This window comes from Sitodiplosis mosellana, unplaced genomic scaffold (assembly GCF_009176505.1).
Source record: "Sitodiplosis mosellana isolate CC-2019 unplaced genomic scaffold, AAFC_SMos_1.0 Smas_scaffold_6181, whole genome shotgun sequence".
In the NCBI taxonomy this organism is placed as follows: Eukaryota; Metazoa; Arthropoda; class Insecta; order Diptera; family Cecidomyiidae; genus Sitodiplosis; species Sitodiplosis mosellana.
Window position 1 is genome coordinate 905,097 of NW_022601422.1, and position 24,671 is coordinate 929,767.

Sequence of the window (24,671 nt, forward strand, 5' to 3'; positions counted from 1 at the left end):
GTATATGTGTGTGTGCTACGTAACTGGCTCTCAAATTCAACTCTGAAGTGGCCACATTCTTTCATGCAATTTTTTTCTTTCATTCTATCTTGTTCTCTTCTCCCTTTCTTCCGCTGGCGCGCAATTTCTCGGAATTGAAATGAGCGGCGCACTGAGGCTAGACAGTAACAAGCACTATGGAATAAAATTAGATTGGATTGCGTCGTGTCAAACTCTTTTGTTTTCTTCTTTTTGTACGCTCTATCTTTTTCTCCCGACAAAAAAGCATTTAACCTCTTTGTAACGAGTTTGTCTATTTCTACGTTCTGCACACTCTTCGTTTCTCCGTTTACAAGAGCAATTTATTGAATGCACCTCAGTTTTTATTATTCGCATTTATGCAATTGCATGAATTTTATGCATCAAAAACCAATGCAACGCATCAATAATAAAATTTAGCAACGACAGCAACGACAACACAACCTGTGCTTCTCTGCCATAAGAACCAATGTATTTGACGTGACAGTGAGTAGCGGTGGCGCCTAAATAGAGTCTGCGGCAAGTTTAGGAACTATCAATACTTCTTGTTGTTGCGAAATTCATGACAACAACAACAAGTATTGATAGTTCTTAAAAATGCCGCAAATTGCTAATACATCTTATTTAGGCGCCACCGCTATCTTGCGCCGGCCAAAAGTAAAGGTTGCGACAACAGCAGATGCCTGAGTATTTACATTCACTGGCGTGCGCATAACTATTTCGTTATGTTATTTCTACGTCAAAAATGAAAGAGAGAGAGAGAGAGAGAGCATTGTTCCGAGTGTGCGAACACAGTGTCGAACAACATTGATTTTGGTGTGTACGCGAGCACTCACTCGCGCGCTTTCAATCCTTTACATAAATAAACGCTGGAAACATTCCTTTCGTTTGTCGAAAGACTGAATGGTCGCATTGTACTGCGTAGGTAAACGAAATGTTTCACATATTTTATTGCAATGTCCCATCGATTATAAACTGCACTAGATTTTGTGTGCAACAAGACATTTGCGCCGACAAAAAATGAATATTGCAAGGTAAACTCGCCGAGTTGAATGAAAATACAATGAGAATGAGAAAATAAAACAGTAAAATGACTATTGAATTGTTGAACATGAATATGGAGTCTGGCAATATTTCAAGTCACTGAAAATCACATGTTATTCGAAATAACTATCGATACTTCAATGACGACAAAAAAAAAGTATGTTCAGTCCTACTCATTGGCGAGAAAAATCGGTATTTTATTGAGTTTATTAATGGTACTTCTCTCTATCTCGCGATTAATTGTAAGTCTATTTCCAAAGTGAAATGCATCACAGGGCATTCTTTGTGCATGTTGTCGGATATAATGGCTACAGTATTTCTGGTTATGCATTCTTGGAAAATACCAAATGGAAGCAGAGCGCATTGGTTCAAAATTTCTTCGGCTGGTGTGCCTTTGGAATGGAACCGAATGCAGTTGTTGCATGTACAATGCTGATCTAATAACGATGTCGACTGCCAAATTTTCGTTGGCATTTCTCTCTCCGTTCTGCTGCTGCTGCTTCTGTTGCTATTGTTCCACCGCACGCATTTAGTCGTCCAAAATGGAATGCAGTGTGGATTCAAACAATACGAATGAATTCCACGTGAAGGGCTAAAGATAGATAGAGCAAATAAAAACCTGAGATCTAAATCAAAATGAACAGCAATCGAAACACTAGCTTCAAAAAAATCCGCATACGAGTCAAAAGCAGGAGAAAACATGACGATATGTGTTTAGAGTGTCTAACGCCATCTCAGGCCAAGTGCTCTTCAGTTTAACCGGTTTTTTTTTTTTTTTCATTTTTCTGGTCGTTCTCGCGCGCTGATCGCATTCAAGAAGGAAACATTTGTTTACTTTGCTCATCCATCATTCTTCTCAGGCAAGTCATTTCTCATCATAATGTGAGCTCGTGAGATGTGTGTCCATTTTCCAATGATCGAGAAGAGTGAACAAACAAAACAAGCAGAAATACCACGCAGAAGAAATAAATTATTAATTATCATTAAAAATTTACAGCAGCGATTTTTCATCGTACCAGTATCACTTGCTCTGACCGACAAATCCAATCTATTCGGATTCAGTATCATACTGATTGAATACAATAAACACCGTACCAACAATATCAACAGCCAAACCGATTCCGTGTGCTCGCCAAGTGTTATTTGATTCGATTTCATTTCTTTTTTTTACCAAGATACATGACAAACGGTTATTAGTTCTCTTCTTTATACCTTCTCTGGCCGTTGGCCCGATCTCAAAATCAAAACCGTCTAGAATTGCCATTTTTATGACAGGCGTGCGCATATTAAAATAACACATGAATGCGGTATGCTCGTTGTTCAGTCCCTTTTTTTCACTTCGTTCACTTCGATTCAGATTTATTAATGATATGACCCGTACATCATTCTAGTATGCGCGAACTACAATTTTTGCTTGCCGTTGCATATCGGTTGGACACTTGTTTCGACTCATTGCAGCAGCACAATTTCATATTTTCGATTTGATTATTGTTGTGTTTTGGTAACGTACATTCAGAATTGATGTGCGGCGTTTATTCGAAATCATAATGGTTTCGAGAACTCCTACTTCGTCTCCCAAAGTAAACACATCCATTTCACATTCAGAAGATAAGAGCCATGGATAATTAATTGCCGTACATTAATTTATTTGGTCTATGTTCGGAGTTGACGAGAGAGTCAGTGCGAGAAAGAGAAAAGCTTGGAGATATAATAAAAACATTCAAGTGCACGAAGGGAATTCATTTAGTTGCGTCACCATTGCGAATAACCCGTTACATTCGTCTATCACACTCTCGCTATATCTCTTGCGCTGTGTTGCACTCTATATCTCGGCCATAAATTATTTAACGACGAGCGGCAAATATGATTCTATTGCAATTTCATTGGCGTTGCTCTTGCTTGACTTGTAGTTTCGTGCACAACGTGCATCTAATAAACTTCTACTTTTAATTTTGCCTCAGTTTTATGAAACGGATCTCGTAAAAGTCTTGTGCATTTTGACTTACTTATATGTTGTTTTTTATTTTCATTTACGTTGTTGTATTTGTTTGACTGGGTAAAAACAAACAATGCACTCATAAAAATTATAGTATAATATAATTATTCTTCGTTCGATCAAGGTTTTAGATTGCACTCGATGTTTGTGCTGTTGCTTTCCTTTCAATTGCGCCAATCGATTCCAATTTTGTGATGGCACAGATTCAATAATCGTAATTCAAACGTTCAATTAAAATTCCTGACAAACATCCAAATGAATAAAGAAAAAGAAGAAAAATAAAAGCGATCGGTGCACGTTTTTTCTTCTTTTTTTTTGCTTTTCGAAGAAACCGTTCTCTAAACCCATTTCAATTATCATTCATCTTGGTCTCAAATGTATATTTGTTTACTTGAGACGGAACCTGTTTATTATCGACGATTTAGCGGTCATTACGGAAATATTTTTGCAAAATCCAATCAACACGCCCCCATCCCATTCGCTCGGCACTGCAACACAACTCATTAAATGGCCATTTCAGTTAATCGCTTTCCAATTGCGCCCAGAAATACCGCTTCAATTTTCCATTCATTATTTTTCGCTTTAGGACGAGTGTGGTCGTTAAATTCAGCTACCGAAAGCATTTTGTTTTTTTTCCCCGGCGAACAAACACATGATACAAATGGGGAGACACCTGCAAATGATTATGAGAGCAATCGATGTAGCCACCCACTGAATCATAGCAATAGAAAAAAAAAGTATTCTAGCTCACACCATTTGCATTCGAAATATTCCAATGTTTATCTACGAATAAATACCAATTTTATACACTCATAGCCATTTTAGCTAGAATTCGATTTCTCAATTAAAACGTACCAATTTCCCCTTTGGCTAAAAGTGCTAAAACCATTGCATTTGATCATGCAACGATACACATGTTCTTTTTTCAATAGATTCATGCTTAATTTTTATGAAAATATGTTCAAAACGAATGAATGCATAGAATTGCTTTGTGCAATTTTCGCATTCAAATTCGATTGATCTGTCCAATTTTTTCAGACGCATCGAATCTTTTTTTATTATTCCATTCATCGGATGAATAATTTACCGCATTTCATAAAAATGTTTGAAACATTGCCTTCAAGGCATTCGAAGAGAGATTTCATTTGGTGATTTTGAGACGATGGAATTGAATGTGGGAGCGCAATTGTTCAACTTCAATTTGAAATTTATTAAAATGAAACATCTACATTTTGAAAACACACGTAAATTTCGACACTTTTTATCATAGTGGCGAAGCGTTACGACTACGCGTACCACTACGAACCACTACGTTTAGGGAATTAGTGAACGTAGTACTACGCGTACTCGTAACGCTTCGCCACTAGGCTTTTTATCTACATTTCATAAAAATATGCATGTTTGTATGAATTAGGTTACCATTTAGTTGTATTCGTTTCGATATTGACATATTCATTTTACAATTTATTCTATCTATTTAATCAGATCAGTACCTCATGACTTTATACAATCTGTTTTTTTTTTTTTTATAATCTTCTTCAAAAAATTTCATTTTCGTCGTCGTTTTTTTTCTGTTTTCCTATAAATTGGCTTGAAATTAGATTTGTTCTTGACTTCAAAGTGAAACACAACCGAAAATGTACATTGTACTTGTTCTTGAAAGTAGAGAAAGCAACAAAAAAAAAATGGTGCAAGTTTTAATTGTAGGTTCATTTATATTCCAAAAATATCCGTGTGACGTCGACATACATCGTTTGCCGCATGTCTGTGTGCTACACGCTTGCGGTGCACATATGTTCACAGTGGCATGTACTTAAAATGCTAAATAAATTTTATATTTAATGTGATATATTGCAGGCATTTATTCTCTTTTAAACTCCTTTTATGCGCTCATTTTGACGATGTATTTCTTCTTTCTCCTCTCTTTCTCCACTCTTTTGCAGTACATACGATTGGAGACGACTGCCTCACCCAATTCTAACTTTATCACGACGAAGGCAAAGGATTCAAATAACAAGTAAGTTTTTTTTTTTGGATATATGTTTTTACGGCTTGTGCCCAAAGGTTCGGAAACTAAGTGTCTAGTGTTTACACTTTGATTAATTTTCAAAGAGCAAATGAAAAATTGATAAAAATATTTTCAATATTTTCAAAATCAGTCAAATGCATGCATTACAGACGCACGCTAGAACGGTTCAATTTGAAGAGCAGCGCGTTGATTTAGCTGACGTTGTTCTCTCAGGAGAATTGTCGCTGTCATCAGCTGCAAATTACAAACAAAATGCGAAACGATTAGTCTATTGATACGAAGGAAAATGAAAATTGATTAAACCCAATCATTTTCGTTTAACTTCAAACAAGGTGAACACGTTCATGTTTCCTTATGAAAATCGAAAGCAACAACTAGAGGAATGGTAAAAGTGGACAGTTAAAGATTGAGAGTGAGTTCTTCGCTCCGGAAATTGAATAATAAGCTTCAATTGAAATTCACCTTCGTTTCTTGTTATCGCCCATACCTCAGCTGCTCATCTCGTACGTTGCATTTCTTTGGAAATCATAAATCGAGGCATTAGGTTCAATTTTCCGAAGAAGACAACCAAAGCGCATGTAGCTATCTTGAAAAGGAAAAATACCGCCAATGTGTCTATTGTGGTAATGGTACGCACTATAAACAACTTGTCAAAAATATGATGTGCACACACACGCGAGAGCGAATTCTGTTTGGCGAATGGATAGATTTCAAAACGGCAGTCGTTAAATAATCGCTTGTTTGCGATCGTAAAGTGTCATTTAATTGCTAACAATTGTTTTGCTTTCCTCTGTGGTGTGTGCTGACTGACTGGCAACCAGCAGAGAAGCCAGTCAGTTTGTTGACAAATAACAAATGGAACGATTCTCATGTGCCGATCAAACAGTAGACCAGCGAATTGTAGAAAAAAAAAACGAGCGAGTGCAAGTCGAACATCAATGTGAATGAACTGACAAATGCGGGCAACATCGTTACAGGAAAAAAAAAACTGTCTCTTTGCCGCACACGAGTTGCATTCACGCACTCGAACTGCAATTGCAGACATTGCAAAAAATAAAATTTACAGAAAAAAAAAACATGTGAAAAAGATATAGAATACTCTCCGTCCATGACTGAACGAAACGCGAAAATGGTAATCACGTAGCATTTTCACTAAAAATATACCCGGGACATACGAACTGTACAGTTAATTTGTTTTGCTGAATCTGAATGTTACCGTGTGCAATTTGTATGTTTATGTGTGTGTTCGACGCGCGTTCTCTCGCTTTTTTTCTTCTTCTTCATTCGGTTGTCATCCGCATAATCGAAGGAGTCTAGACTAACTTTGAAACGTTTTGTACCTTTTTGGCGTAGTACATAAACTACCTCACAACAACTGCCAACGAAAAAGAAAACACACACACACATACAAACCAAATAACGAAAAAAAAGAGAACAACAAGACGCACATAATTAGAGAGTGAATATTTTGCAAATGCGATTTGGATAAATGTAACCATTTATTTAATTAAATTGGGTGAAGATTGAAGACTCTACTGCTAATTTTGTTGTTGTCGTTGTTGCTTTTTTGCATCCATGGAAATAATTACGTGCAACACATTAAATCGCTATCAAAGCGAAACGAAAGCGATAGAGCAAGAGAGACGGACCGACGGACGTATCTTTGGTGCTTTCCTGTCTCGGAAAATCGTTCAATAAATTCAATTACTGCGTTACGCACGCACACAAAGGGTTTAGCATTTCGTTTTCCGAATGAAATATGAAGTAAATATTTCCGAAGTCCGACAAATTAAATGAAAATTTGAATAAATTATTCGTTTGAAACCTCACGCACCATTTTACTTTTTCACTCATAGCATCCCCTTTGCACGCACTTTCCATAATCTAAGCCGTACATTTAGTTCGACTCTCATTCGTTCTTGTTCATTCCCTTTACTGTTTGCCTCTTTCGCTTTCACTTCCCGAGCTACAGCATTGGTCCACATATACTTTTGTTGTCGCTCTCATTTTCGCACTCTTATTATTTTGCCTACCTTGTGCTATCTCATTACCGTTCTCACTCGTTTTTGTCTGTTGTTGCTTGCCCTTGCTCTTTGCCAACAATGAAAAATGCCCGCAATTTGCTCTCTCTCTCTCTCTCTCTCTCTCTCTCTGTGTGTGTGTGTGTGTGTGTGTGTGTGTGCCTCTCTTGCACGCTCAATACTTTTATACCCAAAACGCAAAAGCATTAAATGCATTCCGGTTTCTTGTTAGACAATTCGAAAATGAACCAAACAAATTCGACTGGATGCGATACCGATGCCATGTACCGTCTCGGATTCAACTTCGACTCGGAGTCACACAACGCAATAAATGCCGACATCGTAGTTCACTTCCATTGGTATGCATAATATTTTTCAAACATAACGACTCCAATTATGCCAAACCATAAAATTGCTTCGGAAGAATTGTTTCACGAGTTGTTTATCGTTTGTATTGTGTAATATGCCATTGCTTTTCGCCTGGTATTGCATGGTATATCGCCGATGGGTTTTTCATTTTTCGAATAAGTCATGCCATTCATTATGCGCGCTCACCCGCTCGTTCGTTCGTTCGCTTGCGTTCTCATTTGTTTTTCGTTCTGTTTTAATGAATTGGGAGACGTGAACTTTTCAGCAACAGTTCAACGAATCGACATTAATGAAAACGCTTTCGGATTTTAATGGAAATGAAAGCACAAAAATGAAAATAAAATATGTGATCAAATACCGAATTGAATCATGCAAAAATGTTTTTCATGTTTGGTATGCATTTGATTGGCTCATATATGCTGCACAACCAATCGCCGAATGCAAAATTATTAATTGCCGAGTGTATTCGAATTTCCAAATGTTTTTTTTTTATGTTGAAACATTTCAACAATACAAACAATGAAGTCGGTCGCGTTGATGTCTTCGGCCCAAAAATCAATTATCCAGAGCAGTTTCGATGAAAATATTTAAAAAAAAAAGTTTAAATTTGCACTGTCGAAACCACACAAACAAAGGCAATGAGATAAAATCAAGATTCCAATTTTGCGCTCGATTCAACAAAGACTCTATTGATGTTGAATGCTAAATGTTCTATTTTAAGCAAACATTGTTACTGTAATTTTTAGCAGAGTATTGATAGTTTTTACGAAAAATCTCTTTTGAGTAAATAAAACTCTTTCAAGCTGATCAATATAGTCTCCATTGAGCCGATCGCAGTATTGGAATTTTGGATAAAATTATGGACTGGATTGCATTGGGCAACTCTCGCTCGTTGCTCCAAGTCAACATTCATGATAATTTAAATGACCGATTAAAGCTTTTTAAAAAGATTAAACAAACACCCATTATTTGATTTACTCTGGCTAATGCCACCACAAAACTTTAGCTCAAGAAGAGCGAAACGTTGACTAAATCAGTTGGTATCGGCCGGAAAAACCATTAAAATGGAAAATTTGCACTACAAAACATAGACCGGATGTTAGCTATGGTGGTGGCCAATATTTATGTTGTGCGTTGTGCTTCCGTTTTAGTTGAGCGAGTTTATCAAGAGTCAGCGGAAACTCCACGCTATTGGCTCCTCGCTTTGTTGAAATGAAGACGGATCCTCTTTAGAAAGGAAAATGACAGACGGAGAGGCGGGGAGAAAATCAGAAGACGTTAAAAATGATTATCTCTTTGATTTTAGTAATTTTCTGTTTGATGTTTTTGTCTTGATACGCGTAGCTCATCAAAGACAGACAAAGGGCAGCAATAGCAGCATTGAGCGCTGCCATTCAAAATGAGATAAAACTGCGCGGCGGTAATGGCATTCGTGGTTCTTCTTGGATTTAATAGCCTGTTTTGCTGCCAACAAAACCTATAAAGTATTTAAAAACAGAAATTACGTTAATAAACTTTTTCGGATGTTATACATTTAGCATTGATATGATTCCGTTATGGTCGTGGCTTGATCTGCTCGAACGGTCGGTTTGGACGTATTTCTTCGAAAATTTTGAAAATCGACATCCTAATCGCATTTCAAGCATCACATCGGATTTGGGTGTTGAGATTGTACGGCGTGGACACTGGTAATACGAAGCTGGCCAATACAAAATTTCGAAATTAAATACATTCCATTGGTACATTTCCATTATTCATTAGATAATACATTGAATTAGCGAGCCATCATGCGGCTCCATCGATCGATTCCAAGTGAATTCAAGATGGCTGTTTTGTTTGCCGGATGGAAAACAATGTAAAATAGTCTCTGACAACCGAAATGAAAATTGACAAAGACCAAAGTTGAATACATTAAGCATACAAAAAGTCTCCTCTCTCGCTTTGTACACCGTTTGCAAGCATCTTTTAGGGGATTTTGCTCTTGTTTGATGCGTTGCCTTATGCCGACGAAGCAAAACAGCATTAAAGTCCATTAAATTATAATTTTTTTAGCTGTTGTCGTTGTTATTGTTATTGTTATTGTAGCTGACTGTGAGTGAGCACGACGAAGTTGTATACCAAAAACAAACGAACTCGAGTTTCGATTTAGATGCGCTTTCGCTTTTGTTTTTCTTCTGAGTTGCGAATTCTAAAAAGGACGTGCTCGTATTTTTCTCTCTCGGCTGGAATTTCACTTAGTTGTTGATGGCCATTTCCATACTTTTACATTTTCCTTTCGATGTGACTTACGTGCGCTCACATTTAATAAAATCCAAACGAAATGAATGAAACAGCCACATTCCGAGCGAGGGAGACGATCCGTTTTTTTTTGTTCGTTTTCTTCTATTCTTCTCCATCCGCCACGGCAATAGAATGAGTACAGAAAGAGAGAGAGAGAGAGAGAGAGAGAGAGAGAGAGAGAGAGAGAGAGAGAGAGAACAACTAGATTGTCATTTTGTACGTGTTGCGGTGTAGCGTTTTATGTAAATTTTTACATCAAAAGCGAAATATAGTGGATGTAGAAAAAAGGTGTTCAAAAAAGCGACTGTTAAAAATACATTTACGGATCATTGACTCATTTCCGATTATCGTTTATTTATTACCGCAAGACAGTGTTTTTTCCGCTCGCACTAGCGAAAAGAATTCCTTTATAATCATTTTCACGGTGTCTTCAAATCACCTGGATGATGATGATGATAATGATGATGCATCCCTTTCGCTTGACTAATCAATTATGTCGGTAGTCGATCGATTCACAGAACGAAGCCCAGATAAACGATGAAAATCATTATATATTATAACATGTTGCACAACGTTGGGCAGGTGCTATTGAAGTAGCAACAACACATCCAAATTCACAACTCAATTTAAACGTCAATCGAATCACAAAGATGCATAGGAGAATCAATTCACAATTTTAAATCGGCACTATATACCAACACAATACTGAATCGAATCGAACCGAATAAATATGGAAATAGTGAGAATTTATATTGGTGAATAGACTGCTGACGGAACACCAAATGCCAGCATATTCATGACACGAACAACAACAACTGCGATGGCAGTGAAGAAAAAGAACTGAGTTTATCCACTGCCTTAATATCGATTTGAGCAAGGCACAAGACCTGGTGTGAAGGCATTGCGCCAATGAGTTCAATGATGGCGACGTGACAAATGCAAAATTGATAAGTACATTCGATAACAATTTTCTTTTGAATTAGATGTTTAATAGAATTTTACTCTGTCGCTTTCTCATTGCGCATAGATACAGAGAGGAAAAGAGTGCAGAGATGCCAAAAAGTCATTCATCTTGAAACGAAAAGTTTTGTTAGTCGCTTTGCATTCAACGACCGTGCTCTTTTTCTCTCTCACTGTATAAATGGATCGTTCGAAGTGGTTACTGTTTGGTTGTTGTTTTTTCTTTTTAAATATAGAGAACTGATATTATCGATTGAATTTATGGAAGATGGGTCATTTGAAATTGACGGAATATAACATTGATTGGTTTAATTTTGTCTCGACACTTTGACCATAAATAAACTCTTGATGCCGTTCACCGTTTGAATGCTCTTGTGTTTACATCAATTTCCATTTATAGTACGGTAGTGTACTTTAACCACACAAACATCTTTAAATAAATCCGGTGCGAAAAAAAACGGTATTTTAACAAACATCGAGACTGTTTCAATCTCTTCTCTGCAAAAATGGAAATGGGTTGTCGTTTATTTTAGCCCTGGAACATTACCGAAAAAAAAAAACCATACAACGAACATGGAACCCATTGACATAGCTCACCGTTCTTCATCTTTCTACCTATATAGTGTGCGAAGAGTGAGCAGATCCTTTTTCATACTGTTATTTTTCCCTCATACGCATCATTTTTCATTTTCGCCCAGAAAAGATATAAAAAGATGAAAAAAAAATATTTTGTATTCACGTTCGTGCTTTTTTCTCATTCTTCTTCCTTTTTCCGTCTTTTCCGCCAGTGTTCCCACTTCGGCTCTATTTCATTCCAAACAATAATATATAATAATTCTCTAGCGTTTGTCATTCGCACTCGCATTTAGATTTCACATGGAAATTCACTCTAAGCTCCGATTTGAATCATACACACAAACATATGAAGTATTATATATATATATTTCACTCCGGCTGAATAACAAGAGTGCTTTTGTTTTCGGAACGTTTGTTGGTCGCATTCTTTCTTCATATTGTTATGGTACGATAGTTAACGTGAATCGCCTGCTCGAGTGCTGTTTGCCATCGTCGTCGTCGGTATTTTTTTTTCTTTTGCAACATTTACCTATTTTTATTCATATATCAAGAGAGACGAAAATAAATGTTTGTATACATTTTTGCCATCTCTTCTTCCGCGTTCACGTGTGACGGTGTCGTACCACTTTTTACTTATATGAAGCACTTCTGTTTGCTCGAGCGGTGCTACTGATATTGCTGCTGCTGAATTTATCCCTCTCAAAACAACGCCACACTTTTTTCCTCGATCGTAAAGCGCGTTAACACCTGAGCGGACACAGAGTACCGTCTCGCTGATGATGATATGCAAAAGGGAAAAAGGTACACACAAAATTCAGTTCGTAAAAAATAAACGAAAATGGTAGAAATATAAAAGACACGTAAGCACAATAGCACATCACTAATGAGTAAATGAATGTTGTTGTTTCTGTCATTTTCCTTTGAAATGAATGTGGTCCAAATAATAAAATGAATAAGTAATAATGAAAATGTGTGGTTATACCGTCAAAGTATCACTCCGGTTCCAGAGCACACGTAAAATCATTTTGTTCTCGAAAGTAAAGAAGATGATAACGGTATCGTTTCCACTTTCCACGCAAAAAAAAAACCAAACAAACAAAGAATATGTTTGCACAAAATTTGTACATCAAATGTTGAATGTTGGCTGTAAAAAAATGAATCGATGCAAATAAAAAATTATCGAAATACGTGCCGCTATTGAGAAATCCTTTTTCGACAAAGGCAAGCTATGCAAGCTTCTTAGGCGTCGTGTATTTTCGACTCAAACAGCCTCCACCACAAAACAGCCTCCAAAATATTGCGACTGCAAAACGGTTCGTTCGAGGATGTTTGTTTTATAATGCAACGACAACGACGGCGGTAACGGAGACGGTGACGGAGGCGGTGACAGCGACCCACACCATCAAAATTCGTATTCCGAATGCTTTGTGGGGGTTTATTCATGAAATTTTGGCACTAAGTCCCGTCGTATTCAAAATTCGTATTATTGTTGCCCGTTTGCCAAATAACAATCGACAGCAATTGCGAAAGGGTGCAACAGTATGGATACACACATACGGCGCACACATATCTAAAAGCATATAGCCCTGCAATTTCACATGCAACGCGTGTGTTTGTGGTTTTTTTTCTCCTGCAAAGCCATCGACGTATTTGCGTCACGTACATGATGGCAATATCCTTTGTTTTGAGTAAATAATCCAGATGCTGTCGATTGCATTCCACGCACACACAAACATACATAAAACCATTGCACACGCTCGCCAACACAAACTCTCGGTTATAGAGACTATGGCTTTTTTTCGGCAGAAGAAAACACACGAAATTGTTTTCACTTGTGATGTCGTAGTACATCGACACGGGAAATTAGCACATTCACGCAAATTGTGGCTCTATTCATTGTGGTTGAACATTCTCTAGTGTCTCCTGAAGTTAAAAATTAATACTCTTTTCGTTCGCTGTAAACAATAGAGCAAGCGAGAGAGAGAGAGAGAGAGCGATAGAGAGTACAGTGTGCCTGCCTTCGAAACCGCACACAAAATTAATGCGTTTGAGCAAACAAACACCAAAAATTCATTCAAGAAAATAACCACCCGAAATTGACGTCACACTTTGCACATCCAATCGAAAAGTACAGAACTTCGTTTTTTTGGATTTCATTGGCATAGGGAAATATGAGTAGTTTGGAGCGAAAATGTTATACAGAAAAGTTGTGAGGAAAAATGTCAAATGAAAAGAGATGGCTATATAGTTCACTATAGCTTACTATACAGTTTACTATATAGCTATCCCTTTTCCGCTCATTCATCATCGACATTTTTCCGCTCAACCTTTCTGTATAACATTTTCGCTCCAAACTTCTCATATTAGCTCCTCCAAACTTTTGTGATATTTTTAAACAGCAAAATTATTTTTATTCTACCATCGCTATTTCAAACCCATAAAGAAAATTCGTATGTATTCATATTTATCGTGGACCATGCATGCGTGAGAGGAATAGAATGATCAAAACAAACGAATAAATTATCGCAAGACATTTTCCATTGAGATTTTCAGTACGAATTTTTCAACCCGTTTCACATAATTTTGAATGGAGTGACTGACATATGAAAAATGGTTCTTCTACAAAATTATCCCTATCGATTTACTTGACGTGTGTCTTCGAATGTGTTGCGAGTATGTGATAATTAAGCGAAGTCAGTAATGGCAGCTATAAATATCAGTGAGACAATCAAAAGAAAAACAAATCACAGAGCGTCTAGTTGCATATTTTCCATGTTGGTATCAATATTGTCTGTCGCGTTTTGAATGCTTCAATATGCTTGCCGATGGTCGGGTTACATGCTAACATTTTTGCATGTAACATAATCCGACTAGTTATATTTGTAAACAATAAACAACGGCGTTGTTTTCGCTTTCGTTTGTGTTTTTCTTCGACGTGCCATCGTTTATGCGTTAGATAAAATTCTGTTGATTCAGCACGATGGCGGCATCGTCGGAAAATATTTCGAAAATTTGGCAAATGAGAATCTCGTCAAGAGAGTTGAAAGCAAAATACGCACAAATATGATTAACTGGATTTTGGTGTCGGTTTATGGCGATATGTATATATATATATATGTGTGTGTTGTAGACGAATTGCGAAGAGATAATTTTTTTGGAATTGTTACCGGCGGCAGACACCAGAGCAAACAAAAAGCCAGCACATTGATATGCAATTATGTGTGTGTTAACGAAAAACCCTGAAAAAAATCATGTTGTACACAATGGCGGAGGCTAGCGAAGAAATCTCAAGAAAATACGTTGAGTGGGCTGATTATTTTTCACATTCAATCCGACTGATGGTGTGAATGAAAAAGCGACAGAGACCATGATTTTAAGGCATTGTAGACTCCAACATCCAATATTCAATAAAAATTGTAAATATGAAATTCTTTGACCGGCCACATTTTTTATGTCATCTCTCTATCGCTCAATAGAGTGCAAAATGGCCATATTTCAAGTAGACTATTGGGTTGAAATTGATTGAGGTACAACATATAGTAGCACTAGGCCACATCAAATCGAAATCTATTGGAAGCGAGAGTGAATTAAAATGTTAAATCAGACAAATAAAATGAGATATTTTTAGTGGTTATATCACACAAAAAAGTGGCTATATTCCAAAGGCATCTTGAAGTATACCATTTTCTTTTCATCGGCAAAACGAGAAGAAGAATGATGTTTAATAAACCAATTTGATACGATTCAATGAGATTTGGTTGAATCTGTTTCAGAGCCAAAACGAGCTTTCTATTCTTGCTAAGTTTTATGGGGAATTTACGGCCGCTGACTACCTCTTTATTGTTTACTTTTACGATAATCGCATTCAATTTCTATGCGGTTCAAAATTTTCAGTGGCAAAGCTGTGCGGACTGCGGTTTATATTGTATTTTGTAGTTTTATGTCAAAATTGTTTTCAATCAAAGCGAGATTTTGTGTTGCGTCCGCTTACTATTTTTTATTTCATTTAATTTTGATAAAACAAAGGTAATGCTTCTATTTTACATGATAATCAAGAATCGTCGAACCAAAAATTTGGCGACAATGTCACAGCGGCTATTTGTCAAAATGAATGCAATTCGGCGAAAATTCTTGTTCAATACATATATATTGCAATAAGTCAATAAGTGTTGCGATTCCTTTCAATTCAAGTGAAAATATACTCTATGTATATATATATATATATATATTTATATAAACTAAGCAATAGAACATATACCCTATACACATTATTTGGATTCAACCATAAGGCGAACCAAGTTTGTCAATTTGAATCTCTATTGAAACACTATGCGAATGAAATTCTAACCGCAGACATTTTAGCAATAACTTCAATGCGTATTTTGAATTCATGGCACATACCATTCATTGAATTTATCTATATGTTAGTTAATCAGATGTATATGTTGAATTGGCTTAGATATTGCGGTTAAGCCCTGGCAACAAATTAGCCAAGATTTGAGTATCCATCTAATAAATTCATGGCTAAAAATTCATTTTTGTTTTATTTCAAACTTGTTCATAGTTTGCGCCAAAGTGCTTCAATCAACATGTCCGGTTCAACATTGACAGGTCACTCGCTCATTCGTGCCGATTCACGTATCCGCAATGCTTCCATATATCCCAATTTCCACCAAATATAGATTCTATGTAAACATTCGCGTTCCATTCGCATCGTATTCGAATGCCACTGCGAATGGGAACACTATGCCCGTGTTTAAATGCAAATAAAGTTATTTTTCACAAAATAACAAACATTTCTGGATACTCGTAAGCCCCTAGAAAATATTCAAAAATCCAAAGAACGATCACATTCCCCACATTCAATTCGGAACGGCAAACTGATGCATTCAAACTGATGTAATCTTATTCATAAAACGTAATTGTTTGTTGCTGTTGACTTTAGTCATGTTTTCCCCCTTCGCTTGAGTCGTTCGATAATGGTTTCTTTTTTTGCATGTGATTTTCGGTTTACGCTTCAGTATTAAAATATTCGGTGTATGTGTGCAGGTAATCAGCTGCCTGCCATCTATCGCTCTATCTAAAACCCCTTTTACAACGAAGCACGTGTGAGCACAAAATATTTTGCTTACTCATTAATGTTTTTCTAATTGTGTGCTCATGCGAAAATTCAAAGTTCTTGAACAATGTACGAAGTTGTATTTCCTCTATATGGCAGCGCATCATAATAGATAAATGCTTTTTATGCGGCCATTATTCGCGTTCGGAAGCAAAAGTCTCTCTGCATGGGTATTTAATCCATTGTTTTATTTAATTATGGCAAGTGTACAAACCGAGTGATGTTTGCACAGCGCTACGGAAGGGATTCAACAAGCTAAAGAGTCTCGAAAAGACAAATACATTATTCGATGTGGTTTTTGACGTTGATACACGTGCTATTTCCATGAATGGAATGTAGCACATCTAATGCCTGCTGCCCGTTAACCAAGTTCCTATCATGATTTACCTACTTGTTCTAACGATTAATACTGCTTCCATTCGTAGCGTATTGCTTTTTTCCCGCTTTGAATCTCACTCATTTAATTAGAAAATTCGTTGTTATCCCCAGTGCTGTCTTCCGTTCAGTTTATCCATTGCTTTTTTAAACATTTTTTTTCCCTCTCTTTTGTTGTTGTTCTATTTTAAAGAAGATTTCCAATTTTCTTCATTTGCCTAAGCTCATCTAACTTTTTTGGGTGATGCTTTTCACCACATTGCGCACATGAACTCACTTCAATATTACTTTGGAGCGCAGCATCATTACATGGTCAAACAAACTTATCAATATCCCGAACACAAACATACAAACCCAACAGCGTCGTCATCATCTTTGCCGTTCGCTTCTCCTTTTTCTTCTTTCTTCACTTCATTCCCTTGTACATTTCATTTTCATTTGGTGGAAATGTGTGTCGGCATCTTGATAGCATTGGTCGCATAACATATCAATTGGTTCGCAATAAAAACAAATCAATTCACGCGCTGTGTGTCGTGTCCGGCAATCAACAGTATGACATGTTGAGTGAATAACATTGCATTTTATTGTCACTTTCAACGCAATTCCAATAATTTCGGCCTTCGTTCTACTACTTTTTTGTTGTTGCTTTGCGTGTGTATGTGATTTTATTGACGGTGCTGGTAAAGAGTGACGAAAAATTTGGGGCGAAATGGTATTTTATGTATGTGGATGTATTTAGGCCGGATGATTGCGTATCGATGACGATGTTTATTGCCAGATTCAATGCTCTTGTTTGTTCATAAAATCTTTCTCTCACTCGCAAATCGGGTGGCTGTCAGGCAGTTTGTAATAGTTGCTTCTTTTTGGCGGCTCATTCATTATCAAAAAAATGTCCGGATATGAATTGATCTCTCGGACAGCATGTGTGCGTGTGTATGTGTGTGTGCGTGTGTACCTGGCGCGTTGAGGTAATGTAAATATTTGGTTATGAAACGACGTGTACATGTGCGACTCTGGCTTCCCGCTGGCGGTCAAACACAGTTTTATTCGTTCTCTCTTCCTTTCATTCCTTTTGTCTGCCACAAAAACCCATTCCCAAATATAAATAAACAGCGACGCAAACGGTGAAAATGGCATTAATGATTCACTGGATACTATTTTATTTGGTTTTCTGCAGCAAATCGATTGTTTGTTTTCTCATCCAGTGTGAGTCAGCGTGTGCACAGCACAAACATGTCATGCCAATAGCATGTTTATTAAATCCCATCAAACCCGATTGACGAACAATAGAACAACTTAAACGACATTTGCTGACACAAAATGATGCGCGTGCCTACAAACAAAGACGATATGTGTGCAAATGTGACCTATCACACACCAAATATCGCCCAAGCACTTTCTCTCGCTAGTAAGAGAGAAACGTGAACTATTTTGCCAGCCAAAGAAATGTAGACCGAATCGTAACAAAATTGGGTGTTCGAATATTGATAAATAAGCATTTTATATTTCTGTAATCATTTGAGTTTGAATGGAGCTGCTTCATTCTAATAAATTGTACTTCAGCTGAGAACGAGAACGAGTGACTCTTTATTGCATCAAAAAATAAAGAAAATCTTTGAAAATAACATTTTTTTTTCATTGGAATTAGTGTCAAAAAGTTTGTTTTCAACGTATTTTCATGGCTGACACCGTGAGATTGAGTCAGTGCTTTTTGCGTCAACTTTATTTCGTCTGATTTATTCGCAAGTGATTGATTTGCGTAATAATCGATGGCATTGGATAAAGTGTCAGCCATTTATTCCACATTATTAGCGTCATTCGACCTGCTCTTTCTCCATAGCTTTTTCCCTGGATCGATTGCCTGTGCAAAATGAGCTTGAGGGTGAACAAAAACGTACACGTTTATTATTTGTGCCGTAAAGTAGGTGTAATTGTATCATGGAATTTTAAGTGCACTTACTTAAAAATTATAGCAACATCGTTTAGTGCAAAAGAAATTATCGCAATTATTAGCACTTACGTCTAAGAGAAGGTTATCTACGTTTTTTTTTTTTCACTTTGAGCGCGCTTCTGTCGACAAATGAAAACTTCCCATAAATTATTTCGGTGTTGAAAGAGTTACGAAAATAAATAAAACCAATTTCAATTCTTCCCCTCTCGTGCGAGAAAGTGCGGTGCTTTTAATACGAAGCGTTTATTCTGCGCTCTTGGGTAAACCGTTTTTCTTCCTACGAAGCGAATTTCCCTTCAGCACCCAAGCATTTCCAGCGAAATTCCGACTATTTTGAATTTACACCGTCTATCATTCGATCATTTTTTTTCTTCTGTTGTGTGTAACCAGCCCTCGCATCAAATCGCATGCAGCGATTTTACGGTTAAAACGCGTTTCGTTAGAAAATAGTTTACATTGCCAGAATTTTGAAGCACGAGTAAAGGATTCTATACCATTCTTTCTCTGTTCTCATGCGGAGAGTATGCTAGAGCACAGCGAAAATCCTTGGAATCCCGTGATGAAATTGAAAAAAAAAACTGCACACTTAAAGTGTTTGTTATTAATGTGCATATCAGTGGACACTTGGTGAACTGACGTCATGTGATTCCAGCCTATTGCAACATTGGCCGAAAGAATGTGGTCGACGAATACGTTTTTGCACCGAAGAGCTTCAAACACCCCCGATTTCATTTTGAGCTGCTGGAATTTCGAAGCGCCTCAATTTGGCTTGGAGCAGCAATCTCACTCTCGTAACACCGTCAAATATTACATGAAATAAATAACAACGCAACAGTTTGACAAGACAAATGGTGATGGCGGCGCTGAAAAAAACGCATCGGTGGGCTGAAATTGGTTGATTATATATATACATGTGTGTGTGTGTGTGTATTTGTCTATCAGTTTGATTAATATGATTTAATAAGTGAATGTGTCTTGTGAGAATGACGCTTCGGCCATCTATATGTTTTGAGGTTGTGGCGCTTTTTCGTGGAAAATTTTGCGCCATGACTAGACAAATTTGTATCAAAGCGCCAACGAGTAATCACACTGTTGAAGCGAAAGTTTTTCGTCGAACGACCGAACGAACTTGTAAGTTGCGGCATACTCCCAAAATCATAAATATAGATCAGTTTCAGTGTCGTCATGCCTTTAAAATGGAATTTTTTTTTCTTTCGTTCGTGTATCTGTTCCGATTTATACACAGAGAGAGTCAGCATAAGTTCCTTTCCCACTTTAACCAAAGTTTTGCATTCATTTTTTTTTTTCATTTCTTTTGCGTTCCACGCGCGACTTCCATTCCAAAAAGTTTCACGTCTTGTTACGCCGCGAGAAAAGAAGAAAAAAAAACATCCCCATCCCAACGCTACCGCTTAATTCCGTCTCTCACCAAGAAAATTATTATTTATGGATTTGTTCGCCGCTTTTTTTCGCTCTCTGTTCTTCGTTTAATATAACACAATCTTATTCAGTTAGTTTAGTCGAGCACACGCTTTGTGCATATCACACGGATAAGACATTCTATCAAAAATGTTACTCTCGTTTCAGCTTTTGTTGATAAAGTTTACACAATTTTTATGGGGCCGTCTTTTTTATTATTATTGCTATTAGATTCGTATTTTTTTTCTTCCTTGGTATGCTTCATCCAATATTGCGAACCATCTTCGTTGAAGATTAAACGAAATGCAAGCCACGACAACATTGTCGCTGGGGAGCCGAATGCAAAGAAAAGACCAAACGACCTGAAAATTATTTTCGAATAAAGCGCTTGAGCATCATTTTGCTGAACTGACAAGCCACCGCTATTTTCATCTTTTGTGAAGATAGAGGAGAACAAAATGGTTATTTGTCCAAAACAAATAGAAATGAACAATAACGATGAATAAAAACACCATCAACGATTCATATTTGGTTTCGTTCGCAGGGGGAAGTGAAAGAGAACAGAGAAAGAAGATACACACGCTAAGGTAAAACACGGCCGAAATAACGACAAATGAATGGGTTTGGAGCGAAAATGTAATACAGAAAAGTTGAGCGGAAAAATGTCAAATGAAAAGGGATAGCTATATAGTTCACTATAGTTTACTATATAACTATCCCTTTTCCGCTCATTCATCATCGACATTTTTCCGCTCAACTTTTCTGTATTACATTTTCGCTCCAAACCATTCAAATATGACTTGAAATAAATGTATGGATATTTGATAAGCGATAATGTAAACAAAACAAAGCTGAAGCGCTGTGAATTGCGAGGGTGGAAGCAAAAAAACATGAAGCATAAATTTGAATGCACATTTAATATGTGTTATGTCTCACCGCTCGCTAATGTCCGATTTTCTACAAGAATCCAAAGCACGCATGCACGCACACAAAGTTTGTGAAAACTGAAAATTTGCAAAGTTTTCCACCCAAATGTCGAGCGAAACCGATAGAAAGCTAGCAGCGAGGCGTAATCGAAAATGATACACATTCTCTCTCGATGTTTCGGCGTATTGTACGACAACTAATATGGATATTACACATACAGCCGCTCCGCTTTGTATCTCAATGTGTTTGTCTTTATCTACTTTACTTGTTGTTCACTTCTCGGGGCGCAGTGTCGGTTGAACAGTTCACATTAGTTTCATTGTTGTTTGTTATGGCTTTACTTTCCAGTTGAACGTAGTATTTCTAGCGGATTTCTTTTTTTCGCACTATATGATTTTATTTTCAATCTCAGTTTCGAATCATTTTTACATCGGTAATTTGTGCGAAGTGGATTGAACGAAGCAATGGAAAGTGTTGTTTGAATTCGATGCATCTGTGTGTCAACCGCAAAAAACCGATTCAAAATCTCTTAAAATTTTCAAGCTCCAATGCTGCTGTCAAAACATTGCCAACACATACGAAAAGCGAAAAAAAAACTTTGTATAACCGGAAAACACAACGCAATGGCAAATAAAGGAGTGAATCTTCCCAATAGAAGAGAGTTGTGCAACAAAGTTTGATTAAATGGGTTTTTGCACAGAGAGAGAGAGAGAGATGATGTTATTTTTGGGAGGGTGAAAAATCATTTGCAGCCACGCCACAAAATATCCACCGTATTTTATATCGATTCTATGATTAGATTCACTTCAGAATTTCGGCTACTCTCAGTGTATGTGTATGTGTGTTTTCGGCATTTGTAATAATTAGTTTGTTGGAAACTAGGTTCAAAAATGAAGTGCATTTGCAACCAAAAGTTTGTGACAAGAAATCTGTTGAGAGGTTTTTGTGTGCTGAATGCATTGCGTGCGCACGGAAGAGAGAAAGAGCACTTTGCAGTATACAGCAAATGAGAGGAAACTCGGAATGCACCACTTTTTCCCATTTTACTCAAATGAATCCATATTAAATTAACATAAATGGTATGACTTATCAACAAATGTACATATGAACGCATATTTGCACACGTCGACTAACCATTTGCTTTCCCAATTTCGCGACTACATTTCGTGTGCACCGCGCCCCCATACGTCCCCGAAAAAAAACTTGTCGAGAGCTAGTTTAAATTGGTTTATTAATATCATAACAACCAATGGCAGTTGCAACAACAACATCCACTCTATCTCTCTCACTCCGTCTTGCCGAGGCTAATGCACAACCAAACGACAACAAAATTAGCAGCAAAATTACCATAACGCAGAAAAGCGACGGAGTGCATACGGGGGAAGGGAAAGAAAAATACAGAAAAGAGGGATGGAAAATGCGGATGAGGAAGATAGCGAGAGAAAGAAACCGATGGAAGTAAAGCGTCAGCAACATTGGACAAGAAGCTGCAAAAGAAAAGGGGTGAATCTATGTCAGCGCTGTGCTTCGTGGTTAAGGATGTAGCAAATGGATGAACTTTCGAGTTAAATTCAAATTTCTTCGATTTTATCTCTTCAGCAAAATACTGCTAATTTCGTTCTGGGAAAATTCGTTGTGTCCAAAACTTTGTTCACCCTTCTCTCATTCTTTGGCACCGCTTTTTTATTCCGTTTGATGTTGTCAGTTCTTCGTTTGCTCTCTATTTCTACCGTCCGAGTCTCAGTTATCTGCCACTTTTGAATCGTCTAACGGAAACTTTCTTCATATTTTGACAATGTCAGAAATATAAAAATTCTTCTCTGCCCGGAAACGATAAACGCCGCATCGCAACTACATGACAAGCGCGTCTTCCGAACAACCGATTTCAAAAAAATGTGTACGCACATATGCCAAGCACACATACAAACCATTCCTGCAGCACCATGGGTCCACCGTTAAAAAGAGCAATGCCATGGAAAATGACAGGCCACGCCAGAAGGGATAACAAAACAGATGGCATTGACACAATAATAACGCATTCCATTTTACACGCTCATGCATATCATGAATAATATTTTCGCCGAGAAAGATGAACGAACAAACGATAGAAGAAAAAAAAAAATAACGAATTGGGCCAACAAACGAAAATTTTCGGTTTTGACGTTATAATAAATGAGCATTTGAGTTCACAGTGCGCCCATTAGTACAACGACATTTCATATTACCAATAAATTGCTCAAAGGCCAACCTGAAATGACAATCACAAACTTTGCAATACTCACAACGTTTTCGCATCTCGTTCCCTTCAATTGATAACATAACAGACGTCAACATCAGTCATTTTACTTGTTTCTGTATTGTGTGTGTGTGTGTTATAACTCAAAGTTAGTATCTCACTCCTGATTTTTAAGTCGGAATTTCCCCCTTCCGAAGGAATTTTCGCCATGATGCCCGACCAAGTTCTAAAAATCCGTACAAATCCATATTAAATCTATAGAAATCCGTACCGGTGGGGACATGAAAAAAAATCCGCAGCAAGACCAAAAAATTCGTATAACTGGTCACCTTATTCAAATAATCGGAATATTTCAAATGTTGAATAAATTGTTCACCATAAAATTTCCTATTTAGGACATACTTGTAATTATTTGTTATATTTCACGTTCAATTCGAATGATTTATCATATTTTTAGATGGTTTTGTGATAGACGTTTTTGTAATTTAGGCGTTTTCGTAAGCCGCCCATAAGAAAATACTCTTCAAAAATAGAAGAATACTATTTTGTAAGCAGCGCTTACAAATGGCCATATTTTTGAAAGGAAATGACTTAAAAACGTCAATTTTTTCTCATTAGGTGAAGAAAAAGTCAAATGAATAATTTGAAAAATATTTATCTACAATTTGGTCAAACCGGTTTTTATGATGAACTTCATCATTTTGGTTGTCATCTTTGGATTTACATAAAAATGCTCAATTGATTTGAGAAGGTTTACATATCTGCCAGCATCTGCTACATAGCCAATTCAATATCGTCCGTCAAAATGTGTGTGGTCATTACAAAGTGCCGTTTCACCATTTCAGTGAGCGAGTTGTAAAATTTAAATAAGAATTAATACCGAAATAATCATCGGTGGTATTCATATGTTGGTTTATTTTAATAAAGCGTTTATGATCAATTTTGGGTCGGTTGAGTGTTAAAAGGCGAAGTGATTATGAATAAAAATGTTAACAAGAGTATATGCATTAAAACGAGAGTGCGGATTTTTTTTATTTGAATCTTTTATTCGTGTGTTGGAAGAGATCGGGGAGGAAATGAACGGAAGAAAAACGAAGACAGTCATTATTCAAATATAAAGCACCCGAAGCAGGCATAACACAATCCATTATAACCTCATAACCCAAAAGCCATAACCATAATAATGCCAAATGTGATTTATATAAGTTAAGTTTATGGCGCGTTTGTTTTCATCTCATTTTCTCTTCGCATTCAATCGTGTGCTCGTTCCTTTTCGCGTGCGCACATTTCTGGCACGGAGAACGTGTGTTGCCATTTGCATATATATATGTGTGTGTGTGTAGGTCGTTTG

At 37.0% G+C, this 24,671-nt stretch overlaps 1 protein-coding gene across 5 annotated transcripts in view; it reads left to right on the forward strand.

Annotated features, from left to right (window-relative positions):
• Positions 1–24,671, forward strand: part of LOC129576133 (protein slit) — a 300,168-nt gene that overhangs the window by 164,360 nt on the left and 111,137 nt on the right. For all 5 annotated transcript variants that reach the window (XM_055460719.1, XM_055460723.1, XM_055460724.1 and 2 more), the window contains one exon: positions 5,002–5,075. The gene's annotated coding sequence lies outside the window, so the exon portion shown is untranslated. The remainder of the gene's footprint in view (positions 1–5,001; positions 5,076–24,671) is intronic.